We start from the raw sequence: 12,934 nt of genomic DNA on the forward strand, positions 1-12,934 counted from the left end.
ACACAGATTTGTCTTTCTACTTGCCTTTTTTTTTCTTTTTCTCAGCACTCCCCTCCCCCACTGCCAACCCCTGACTCGTCCTTTTATCATTGTTTTCAGTCGCCTTCTATCTTCCATGTCCCTCCCAACTGTCTTCTTCCTGTACTGCTATTCCCATTCTCCTACATGCCCTCTGTCTTTTTCTTAAATAGCCACCGGAAGGAATGAAGCATATTTGGAAAATAGAATTCAGTGTTGAATTGAGTGCTATGGTCCATTCTCTCAATTATCTGCTGTGGGTTGCTTGAAAATAAAAACAGAGCCCCAGGACCTTACCCTTCCTTAAGAAGCAGTCACTGCAAACAGGAGTTGCCTTTGATAACTGTGTGTGACCTACAGTCGACATTGGTTTTGTGGGTCAGTAGCCACCATGGAGGAGAGGTTCCCTGCCCTTGACTGTGGCATCTGACCCACTTGGTTAGCTCAGGCTATCAGCAGGGCATTGCTAAAGATAGCTGGACCAGGTGGGGGCCTCTCATTTGAAGCCTGGGACTTGATGAACCTGTGAGAAGAGAAGGGGTGCCTTGCTTGCTATATCAAGCACTGGCCTTACACATCTCAGCTTTCAGTTTTCATGAAGACAAGAGTCCTTCCATGATGCCCAGAAATTCCTGAATCACTCAAACTTGGGGGGAAGGGTACATAGACTTTCTGAAAAATACTTTCAGCTACTTTTTTAGAAGCTCCTCATCAAGAAACAACTGTTAGAACCAGACATGGAACAACAGACTGGTTCAAAACTGGGAAAGGAGTACGCCAAGGCTGTATATTGTCACCCTACTTATTTAACTTATATGCAGAGTGCATCATGAGAAATGCCCAGCTGGATGACTCACAAGCTGGAATCAAGATTTCTGGGAGAAATATCAACAACCTCAGATATGCAGATGATACCACTCTAATGGTAGAAAGTAAAGAGGAGCTAAAGAGCCTCTTGATGAACGTGAAAGAGGAGAGAGAAAAAGATGATTTAAAACTCAACATTTAAAAACCTAAGATCATGGCATCTGTTCTCATCTCTTCATGGCAAATAGATGGGGAACAAGTGGAAACAGTGACAGATTTTATTTTCTTGGATTCAAAAATCACTGCAGATGGTGACTGCAGCCATGAAATTAAAAGATGCTTGCTCCTTGGAAGAAAAGCTATGACCAACCTAGACAGCATATTAAAAAAGAGAGACATCACTTTGCTGACAAAGGTCCGTATAGTCAAAGTTCTGGTTTTTCCAGTAGTCATGTATGGATGTAAGAACTGGACTCTAAAGAAGGCTGAGTGCCAAAGAATTGATGTTTTTGAACTGTGGTACTGGAGAAGACTCTTGAGAGTCCCTTGGACAGTAAGGAGATCAAACCACTCAATCCTAAAGGAAATCAACCCTAAATATTCATTGGAAGGACTGATGCTGAAGCTGAAGCTCAAATATTTTGGCCACCTGATGCAAAGAGCCAACTCACAAGAAAAGATCCTGATGATGGGAAAGATTGAGGGCAGGAGAAGGGGCAACAGAGGACTAGATGGTTGGATGGCATTACCAACTCAATGGACATCAGTTTGAGCAAGCTCCAGGAGATAGTGAAGGACAGGGAAGCCTGATGTGCTGCAGTCCATGGGGTCACAAAGAATCGGACATGACAGCAACTGAACAACAACCGCAGCAGCAGGAAGAACATTCTGGAAGTCAGTGGTTAGACTCGGGGCAGAGATCATATCCTGGATGAGCAGCACTAGGAGGGTGGGGACCAAGTGCTTCACAAAGTCCTGAGGGTCCCCAGATTGGAGATCTCCCTTCTGGAGACACTCCACATGGCTAGCCATTCTTTTCTGGCTCATCCCCACTTTCCCCTTGAGAGTCCAAAGGTCAACATTTACACAGCCTATCAAAACTATTGTAATTCTAGATTTACTGGAGTGGGAATGAAGCTCGACTCTGTATGCTTTCAAACTGATTACTCCCAGACCCTTTCTCTACTCCCAATCCCCAACCTCTGAGGTTTCCTGAAGCTGCAAGTTCCTTCTACCCTAAAGGAAATTGTGCACTCTTGAGCATTTAGAATTCCATTGTACTCCATAAGGCTCACCGGCTCTTTCCACCCTGGTGTCTGCTACATTTACAAATGTCACCTTAGCATCCTTCAAAAACATATTAGCTCCTCAATCAGATGTCCTGAGAATACAGTCAACAGAGGAGTCTGCCAAAGGGAGCAGAAATAACTCAAGTTTTCCGCTATGATGGGAGCTTGTGATACATAGGTGTATACTCATCAAAATGAACCCATCAAGTGGCTCTTTTAAGCTTTGTGCATTTCCTGGGTGTACATTTTACCTCAAAGAAAGAACAATAAACACATTTTACACTCTAGTTAATGCTATGAATGCTAGGAGTTTAGGAGTAAAGTGTACTCGTGTCTGCAGCTTATTATGAGGTGAATCCAAAAGATAAGATGGATTGAGGGGTAGGTAAATGGATAGAAAGCAAATACAGCAAAGTACTAACTGAAAATGAAGTTGTCACCTGGGTGGGTTTAAGACTTACATCGAGGCACTGTCTTGTCTTCTCCTCACTGCCATCTCACTCAGGCACTGGGTGATGAGTCCCCAAACCAAGATAGAGGACACTGGGTCCTCATCAGCCCTCACCCAGCTGGCAGGGCACCTCTTTGCTTCCCAGTGTTTGTCAAAACCATTGGTCCAGTGCATCGGACACAAGTTGAGAGATGCTTGGGCAAGGTCAGGTACGTCTCCTCAGTCTTCTCCTGACCTGATAGCCAAATGTCAACCACAGAAGCAGCATCTCCCCTGTACTCCCTCCTTGCCACCTGCCCGGCTTCAGTACTCCAATAACTAGAAGTGAAATGCACATGTTATTTACCAAATCCTGTTTTGTCATGCTTTTCCAGAAACATGTTCACTCTGATTGTGCCAGAACTGATTCCAACATGATGCTGGTGACAAGGTGACAGTGTTGGCCTTAATTGTTTGTAAGCCTTTTTGGAGGAACTTTGACCTCTGTTTCTTGATGCCTTCTTCTCTCTGCTGCCCTTTCCCCCATGCCTATTCTGTGTCCCATCTCAAAGGCTCTGAGATCCTTAATAGCATCACTGAAAACAGCCACCAGTCTCATTGTCTTGTTAGCCCTCTCTCATGACTGTGGTCACTGGACACCTGCCCCTCATTTCAGTGACAAGTATTCAACAACCAGGTATCGGGCACCTACTCTATGCCAGGCAGTAAGTAGGTGTGGGGAGATGGGGTGCTGACACAAGCAGACATCAGCATCTACCCTTGAGTTGCGCTCAACCTAGCAGTTGAGCTACACAAAGAGGGGGTGAGAGGGAGTTTCCTGATGGCCCACTGGTTGGGACTCCATGCTTTCACTGCTGGGGCGTGGGTTCGATTCCTGGCTGGGGAACTAAGATCCTGCAAGCTGCTTGGTATGGCCAAAAAATTAAAAAAAAATTTTTTTAAAGGAGTGAGAGGTGAGACTACAACAGTCTGTGGTAAAGGGATCATCTGCAACCAGTCTCCTTCCCAGACTTACCATCCATTCGATGTCAAGGCATCTACCACCATTAAGTGCTGACATCTTCCAGAACTGTCCCCGCCCCCTACCTCACAACTCTTCTCTGACCTTCAGACACTTAGTGTTTCCAGGTGCCCATTTGATATGCCCTCCTGGATGAGTGGTCTGTAGGTCCATTAAACTCAACACATCCTACATCAAACTCAATTCATTGCACTCTTTTGGTATCTTTATTTTTTGGCCATGCTGTGTGGCATGCAGGTTCTTAGTTCCCTGACTAGGAATCAAACCCATTTCCCCTGCACTGGAAGCTTCAAATCTTAATCACTGGACCACCAGGGAGATCCCCCTTCTCCTGCATCTTCAGTCTCACATTGGAGTCTCTTTTGAGACACAGCTCATGTTTCCTTGCATCCTGACCTCTCCAGGCAGGTTTACTGACTGCCTCCTGGGTGTTTCTATGGCCCTTGGTGCAAACCCGCAGCATGTACTGCACTGTCCTGTGATGACTTCCTCACCTGGCCTCCCTAGCCATTCTGTGGGTTCCTTTGGGGCAGGACCTGTAGACGTTCTCATTTTGTATCCTTGTGCCTCGCACTGTATAACATGTAATGGGAGCTGAGTGCGTGTCAGCTGAATGAGATGGAACCGAGTGACTGATTCAACAAAGCTTTGCAGAGGAGATTATGTTTATACTGAATCTTGGAGAATCCAAGTTGGTCAGTGGCTGAGGGAGTGGAGCAGGAAGGGAAGAAGGGAGGCCTGGCTCCTCCTAGACAGACAGAACCAGAATGTGTGCAAGGGGTCAAGCTGTCATCGAGTATGTTCTTGGCATGGCAGGTGGTTTGGGGCCGCTGCAGGGACAGTAAATGAGTCTGGAAGACTCAGGATGGACCAAATCATACAGCATCTTCAGTGCTTGCCTGTGAGTTTAGATTTTAGCCTGTTTGTGCGGTCAAAGGATAATCACTGAAGAGTCTTTCAAACAGGTGCAGCATCATCAGAGCGGTGCTTCTGGAAGGTTACCCTGTTGTCAGTGTAGAGAATCAGTTTCAGGATTGGGGGCTCTGGAGATGGGGAGACCAGTGAGGAGACTTGCCATAGTCTAGGTGAGAGACAGCGCGGGCCCAGACCAGGGATGAAGGGGTCGCTAGCCTGGAGAGAAGTGATATCAAACCCAGAAATTGGGTCCTCACCTCTCATACCTGATCTAGGGGGTAGATTTCAGGCAAGTCAATTACTCATTTGAACTGGAAACATTTTCTGAACATGATCTCTTTGAGTATTTTATCAGCTAGAGTGCTAAGTCAATAAATAATTCAAAGTTTTGAGTCTTTGTTGGACTTCTGGTCTATTTGGAAACATTTGCAAAACTGAATCTATAGGCTGTTATGCATGATGAGAAATTTGGGATCAAGAGCCTAAGAAGACTGCAGGGTCTTGGGCCCGCGGCACTGAGTGGAGGAGGAGCAGGTCTGGAATGGTGGGGATGGGGTGAGTGCTGTCCGAGCAGAAGTCAAGTGTGTGAGGTACTGTGAGACGTCCAAGTGAAGCCACTGGGGGAGCAGCTGGAGGTATGGGCCTGGAGCCTAGGAAAGAGGCTAGGCTCTAGAGGAAGGTCTGGAAGTTGTCAGTGTGGAGACAGAGGTGAAGCTATGGGCAGATGAAATCACCCAAACACAGTGGGTGGAGTGGGGAGGAAAAAGCACTTGGGATGGAACCCCAGGGAAGATCAGATTTAGAGGTGGACAGACAGAAGGGTAGGAGCCCATGAAGGAGACTAAGAAGGGGAATAAGAAGCAGGGAGGAAGGGGAACAAGACAGTGGTAGGAGGAAAAAAAGAGAAAGGAAGAGGGCAGATTTGTGGAGAAATAAGCCTACTAATAGCCAAGAAGCACTGGAAAAGATGCTTAGTAGCATCAGTCATCAGGAAAATGTGACTCAAAATCACAGTGAAGTACCACTTTACATCCGCTAGGATGACTGCAATTTTTAAAATAGGAAACTAACAAGTGTTGGTGAAGCTGGGAAGACATTGGAACCCTCAGGTATCACTTGGGATGTAAAATGGTGTGGCCATTATGGAATACAGTTCCCTGGTTCCTCAGTAAGTAAACATAGAATTACCATGGGACCTAGCAATCCCTCTTCTAGGAATACATCTGAGACAACTGAAAACAGGTATTCAAACAAAACCTTGGAAGTGAATGTTCATGGCAGTAATGTTCACAGTCGAATAATGCCTTGGTTGGTTTATGTGAGTAAGTGGATGGGATGCCATTTGGTGGTGCAGAACAGATGGTGGGGAAAGCGAAAATAAATCCATCGATTCAACAGGTCAAGGGAAGACATCAGTGAGGAGAGAAAATAGTAAGTCTCGGTTCTTTTGTCTGAGGTTCTAGAGAGAACCTGGCAGGGGTTGTGGGTGGCAGGCGTAGGGCTGGGAGAAGAGCTGAGTAGGCTCGTGTTACTTTGGAACAGCTGGGATCAGAAACGAGAAGGACGGGTGTGAGGTTAGTAGTAGGTGCTGTACAGTTAAGAAAAATGGGATCTTAGGATGGGTCCTGAGCTGGGGCCTCTTGGACTAGAGTCCATTGTCACATGGGTCCACATACAGATTTGGTTCTCTGGTCATTCCACTGGCATTCGAGACAGTCTCTGGCTCTTTGTAGCGCACAATTAAAGAGAGCCGTGTCTAGGATTTGTTGGTTTTTCCCATCACCCTTCAGCCAGTAAGCCATGGTGTTGCTCAGTAACAGCTGTAGAATCTTCCTTAACAGAAGCACTATTACTCTTCTGAGTGAGCATCTTTCAGCTGGTGTCCATAGATAGTATGTCCCTAGTACAGCACCCTTCTCTCCTCCTTCTGAATAAACCGAGCTAAAGTCTGTGACTGTGGAGGCCAGATGCACAGCACTAAGAGGTAGTCAAGGCATTGAATAGTGTCCCCCATAATCTTCTCATCTCAGCAGGACCTCTGACCTCAGAGAGTGCCTCTTTGTGGGATGGATGTCTCATTCGTTCTGTAGAAGGCTAGGCAAAGAGAAAGAGAGCACCAAGCTTATCAGTTGGCGTTAGAACCTGGTTTGGATGGGACCAGCGAGGTATCGGAGAAGGCAATGGCACCCCAGTGCAGTACTCTTGCCTGGAAAATCCCATGGACAGAGGAGCCTGGTAGGCTGCAGTCCATGGGGTCGCTAAGAGTCGGACATGACTGAGCAACTTCACGTTCACTTTCATGCATTGGAGAAGGAAATGGCAACTCACTCCAGGGTTCCTGCCTGGAGAATCCCAGGGACGGGGGAGCCTGGCAAGCTGCCGTCTATGGAGTCGCACAGAGTTGGCCACGACTGAAGTGACTTGGCGGCAGCAGCAGCGAGGTATCTGGTGTAACAGGGAACAGGGCTCATTCAAGGGACTTCAGGGGCTGGTACCACAACAGCGACATCTGTCTTGAACCCTACAGGGTGGATGTGAGGTCTCCATCAGGATAAGAGACAGGAGTTCCGGAAGGTGGGGACTGTTTGGGAATTGGGGCAGGGACATGGCAATCCCTGCCATGTTGGCCCTTGGCCCTCAGCTCACTGGGGAGCTCTGCATGCCTGTTCCCAGGCAGCCGGACCACTATGATGCCCTCTGATCCTGCCTACCTGCCTGGCTCTGTGCATCCCTTTGACCTCAGGTGGGTGTGGTGAGACTCCTTTTCCCTTCCTGTATTTTTTTCTCCCATCTCCCTCTCCTCACACATGTTGGTTTTCTTCCTTCCTCCCTTCCTTTCAAAACAAGTATTTGTTCCTCTTTATCATAATCTTTTTATTATGAAATGAAACTCAGATACAGAAAATCACATAAAATGAAGGGATGGCTCAGTGAGTAGCTACTAAATTTGGTAGCCTTGTCACCACCACCTAGGACACAAAACAGCAATTTGCCCACCACTCCAGAAGTCTTTCCACACGCCCTGTGCCAATCACAGCCCCTCCTTCGGTGAAAATGCAACCACTGGAATCTTCCTTTGTACAGAGAGACAGAGTTTCCATGTATTGAGCACTTCATTCCTGTTAGGGCTGTACTAAGCACACTTCATGTATGATCTCTCATTTAATCAGTACAGCTACTCTATGAATTAGGTACTATTATTCCCATGTTGGGCTTCGCTTGTAGCTCAGTCGGTAATCTGCCTGCAACGCAGGAGACCTGGGTTTGATCCTGTGTTGGGAAGATCCCCTGGAGAAGGAAATGGCAACCCACTCCAGTATCCTTGCCTGGAAAATCCCATGGACAGAGGAGCCCGGCGGGCTACAGTCCACGGGGTCGCAAGAGTCAGACACGACTGAGCGACTAAACCACCACCACCACCCATTCCCATGTTAGAGATGCAGCAAATGGACTTCCGAAGGGCATGAAAATGTCTTCAAGGTCACATGCTGCTGGAGTCATGACTGTCACCCTAGTGGATTTTACCTCCAATCCTGTGTTTTCTTCCCCCACCCTCCCATATGCTGTACCTCCCAGTTGAGTTCCGAATAGTTCCCTATCTAGGAGGATGCCTGACTTTGTGAATTTAGCAATTGTCACAGAGCTAAATGCAGTGGCCGGCCACACTGGTAGGGGGGTAAGAAAGCCAGGGCAGCCAATCCTCACTGGCAAAGAGGCTCTATGATATTGAATCTTGCCCTGGGGGCTGAGGCAAGCCTTTTCTGGATTCCTTAGAGAGAAGGAAAGCCACTTGGCACAGAAAGAGGGAGAGATGGGGAAAGAGAGGGAGAATCATCAACACATTTGCAACTGCCTGTATCCTCTCCTTGTCATGTGATGCTAACTCCTTCCATTACCCAATGGGAAAATAAACAGTGAGTGGCCACACCAGTTAAACTGTTGAATTACGTAGGTTGGGAAGAATGACATTTGTGTACATTCCCCAAAGACATGGATTAAAGCAATGACCTTTCTCTTGGTGTGAAACTAATTTGTTGTGTTTTGGAACTCTGATCACTGCAGTCAAGCCAGGCATTTTGTTGCCCCCATGTTTATGTCTAAGACTGAATATGAGGCTGAATGAAGCTCCATGTTAGGCTAGACTGACTTACATGTTAGCATTTTTGAAAACCTCCCACAGCTGATACGTATTCCCAAAGAAGTATGTCTTCCTGTAGTGATCTCTGGGATTTTGTGTACTTGTTTGAATGTAAATGTATCTGCAAACATCAAAGGAATAAGAAAAATGACATTTACTAGGAGTCACAGAGTGGGAGAAAATGCCCATTGATCAATAATGACTGCTAAAAAGAGAGAGGAACATCATTTATGAGGCTGGTGCTGTTTTTATAGTTAAAAAACATCTGGAACCAGAAAAAAGAAATCATGGAACTAAATGTCAGGTATCACATTGTGAGAGCTTTATTAATTGCTAGTTAGTAAACTTCTGTAATTCTTAATTAACTTCATTATAATGTTTCTCTCGGGTGTATTAGGGCTCTGTTAGTTTAAACACAAACCTATTCAGATTATATTTTCCTTCACTGTTATTTTGAATTGTATTGTTGATATTTCCATAGTTATTGAAGTGTTTGAAACATTTGAAAAATGCATGTACCAATTCCACTTCTATTTATTTAGGTTCTGGGAACTTTGAGTTGATTTCTCTTTCACGGGTACAAAACAAATCAGTTAAAATTGGTTATGTCCATGAGGAAAGATTTACTGTTAATGTGTACACCCTTGAATTTCAAAGGAAATGTGGTATGTCAAGCTCCCCAAACCTCAAGTTTCAGGAGGAAAAATAATGGGGATCAAATATAATGTGACTCCAAAGCTCCAATGAGTCCTACCAGCAGACATGAACCCCCGATTCTCATTCAGTTCAGGGTTTGGGGCTGCAGTTTGGATTTTTTTTTTAATGAAATGTTTTTGGGGAAGAGGATAAAAATTCCCAAATAAAATCTATTTGATGTGGCATTTAAAGAGAGAAAAACTCCCAAGAGATTCCCCATAGACAGCAACCAGCGGATTTCTAGTGAAATAAGATCAGATGTTTATTTTCCAAAGGATCTAAACTCTGAGCAAAATATACTCCATTTGATTAACAGAAACTTTCTTCAACAACAAAATCGCTAGTTGTATAAACATGCCAGGAGCTGTTCATCTGCTTCTAAGATGAAGCCCCTTACCTCAGCTGAGGGGAATGCCAGAAAGTTGTAACCCAAAGAGATGAGTGCTTCTTACATGCTCTGCTTCTCTGCCTGCTGATATCACCCCCAGCCTCCCCCTGCCCCTGCTCCCCCATGGGATCCTTTTTTTCTGATCCATGTCTCCCAGGACACAGCAGTGGGCCCAAGGTGGCTGTACTTGCTGTATCTAGTCAGGAGCTGGACGGAGCCAGGCCAGATCCTATGATTTTCTCCATCTTCAAAGCCCTGGTGTTCCTTCTTGGTCAATGACTTCCAAGCAGATCCCTTGGCTCGCACTGAGCTCCCTGGGAGAGTCCTGAAACGTTTGTCTTTGCTGACACATTCTCTCCTCTCAAGTTGGGCTGGAGAGACACAGAGGAGTTTGATTTTCCCACACATTCCTGACTGAGCCCCCTTTCTCTCCAAGGACTGCTTCAGCTCCATTATTCTTGGCTGCCTACAGAAGACTCAAATCCACCTTTTCATTATTTGGACTCCAAGCTGCTCTACTGCATTTATATTTTCCATGATAAACCAGCGCTGTTGGTACCGTGGATCAGGTAGCTATAAAACACAGACAAGAAAGGAGCAGATTTGGTCATGTTTTTTTTTTTCAGATAGATCTCCTTAAGGGCTCATCTTCCTCACCTCTGAAGCTAGACTGGTATTTGCCAAGGTCACAAATTTCTCAGGCATGAAACTCTGCTATGAACGTCAGTTACTTAGTGGATAGCATTCATTACTCAACAAAGCCAAGAGCCAGGAAGAAAAGGAAATGGCAACCCACTCCAGTATTCTTGCCTAGAGAATCCCCATGGACAGAGAAGCCTGGCAGGCTACAGTCCATGGGGTCTCAAAGAGTCCCAGACATGACTGAAGTGACTTAGCATGCATTCAAACAAAGTTTAGTGTTGATCAAACCTCACAACCCAAGCAGATCATGTGACAGTTTTTACACTCAGCTCTACAGGACATGATCTATGCTATGCTATGCTAAGTCACTTCAGTTGTGTCCGACTTGGTGTGACCCCAGAGACGGCAGCAGGCCAGGCTCCCCTGTCCCTGGGATTCTCAAGGCAAGAACAGGACATTATAACCAAGTGTAAATGATAGATAGCTCACAGAAATGGCAGTGAATACTCATTCTGTATAGTCACCATAATTATTCTAGGAAGAAAACTCTGGAAACAGAGAAGGAAGGAGAGTTTGTTGTCTTTAGTCTTTTCTGCTGGAGGAGGTAAGTCATGCCCCTGACAACACCCTACAGCAGCTTCCTATCAGGATAAATGAGCCCAGGGATGCCCCTATCTGGTCTAGGGCTTGTGTCATCTTAAATCAAGCCAGTCCCATGACTCTAGGTTCACTTCCAATCCAAGGGAACCATTAGATGCTTCTGTAATGCCCCCCAGAGAGAGAGGTTCTCCAGTCTGCAGGCAGTCCTGGGGTTCTCGTGTAGAGGTCTTTGGAGGAGCCTCTGAAGATCTCTTGGTTCCACTTACTTTTTGCCTCTCTCTCCCTCTTTCTAGCTAGGTTGGAGGTGAGATCTTCAACGAGCCTTTGCCTTTGTCTTCTTCTATCCTGACCTCCCAGGGTTGCACTATACAAGGTGGTGGAACAGGCTGAAGGTTAAGACTTAGGCAGCAGTCCTCAACCTTGGCTGCACGTTGGCACCATCTGGAGAGCTTTAATAATACTGATACCTGGGTCTCATCCCCAGAGATTCTGATCTAGTTGGTTTAGGTTGTGGCTTGTGTGTTGGGATTTTTCACAGCTCCCCAGGTGACACCAGGATACAACCAAGGCCAAGAGGAAGAGTTTGTATTTAATAAATAAGTTTATGCAAAATACTTTCTGGTTAGCACTTTCTGAACCACTTGCCAGGAAGATTTGGGAAGCATCAGAACCAAGATCCCCACAGTTAGGCCTTGCCAGTGAGTTAGCTTGGAGTTCTCAGTGCTGTTACAAAGCATTTCACCACTCTTGTGTCCTCTGTAAGCTCTAAATTTCTGTGATTTGAAATAAAGTAATCCACTTTCTTCCCTGGGCTTCCCCAGGATTCCTGGGCCTCAAAATCTCACTCGAAGGAACCGAGGCCTGTGTTGGCCCTGTTGGTCTCCCCTCTTTGGTTTGTCACACAGGGAATAGACTTTGCCTTAGGGGCCAAGTGACATCCTCAAGCAGGAAGGAGTCTCGCCTGAAGCTGAGGCGCATCCCTCCTGTATTAGTTTCCTGTGTGTGCTGCAGCAGGTTAATATAAACTTGGTGGTTGAAAGCCACACAATTTCTACTTTCATAGTTCTGGAAGCCAGAAGTCCAAAATCAGGGGCCAGCAGCACTGTCCTACCTCCAGAGTCTCTAGTTCCTTCCTAGCCTCTTTCTGCTTCTGGTGTCTGCCAGCATTCCTTGGCTTGTGACTGCATCATTCCAATATCTTCCTCTCTGGTAGGTCACATTGCCTCCTCTTCCATCTATCAAATCTCACTTATCTCCTTCTTTAAAAAAATATTTATTGCTTATGTATTTGGCTGTGCAGGGTCTGTATGACCTTCAATCTTTATTGTGGCATGCCAGATCTTTTAGTAGCAGCATGAGGAATCTTTAGCTGAGGCATGTGGGATCTAGCTCCCTGGCCAGGAATTGAATCTTCGCCCCTTGTATTGGGAGCTCAGAGTCTTCGTCACTGGACCACGAGGGAAGTCTCCTCACTTTCTTAAGGACACTTATAATTGCATTTAGAGTCCACTCAGATAATCCAAGATAATTTCCCTATTTTAGGACCCTTTCCCTGGTGGCTCAGATGGGAAAGACTCTGCCTGCAATGTGGGAGAGCCAGGTTCAATCCTTGGATCAGAAAGATCCCCTGGAGAAGGGAATGGCTACCCTTTCCAGTATTCCTGCCTGGAGAATTCTATGTACAGAGGAGCCTGGCGGCTACAGTCCATGGGGTCACAAAGAGTCAGATACAACTGAACAAGTTTCACTTTATTATTATTTTATTTTTAAATTGACGTATAGTTGATTTACAATATTGTGTTAATTTCAGGTATAAAGCAAAGTGATTCAGTTATATATATATATTTTTTTTCAGATTATCAAATATAGTTTGCTGTGCTATATAGTAAATTCCTTGTTGCTTATCTATAAAACCTTTACTTTAACCATACCAGCAAAATTCTGTTTCCATCTAAGGATATATTCACAG

Source organism: Bubalus bubalis, chromosome X (assembly GCF_019923935.1).
Source record: "Bubalus bubalis isolate 160015118507 breed Murrah chromosome X, NDDB_SH_1, whole genome shotgun sequence".
Classification (NCBI taxonomy): domain Eukaryota; kingdom Metazoa; phylum Chordata; class Mammalia; order Artiodactyla; family Bovidae; genus Bubalus; species Bubalus bubalis.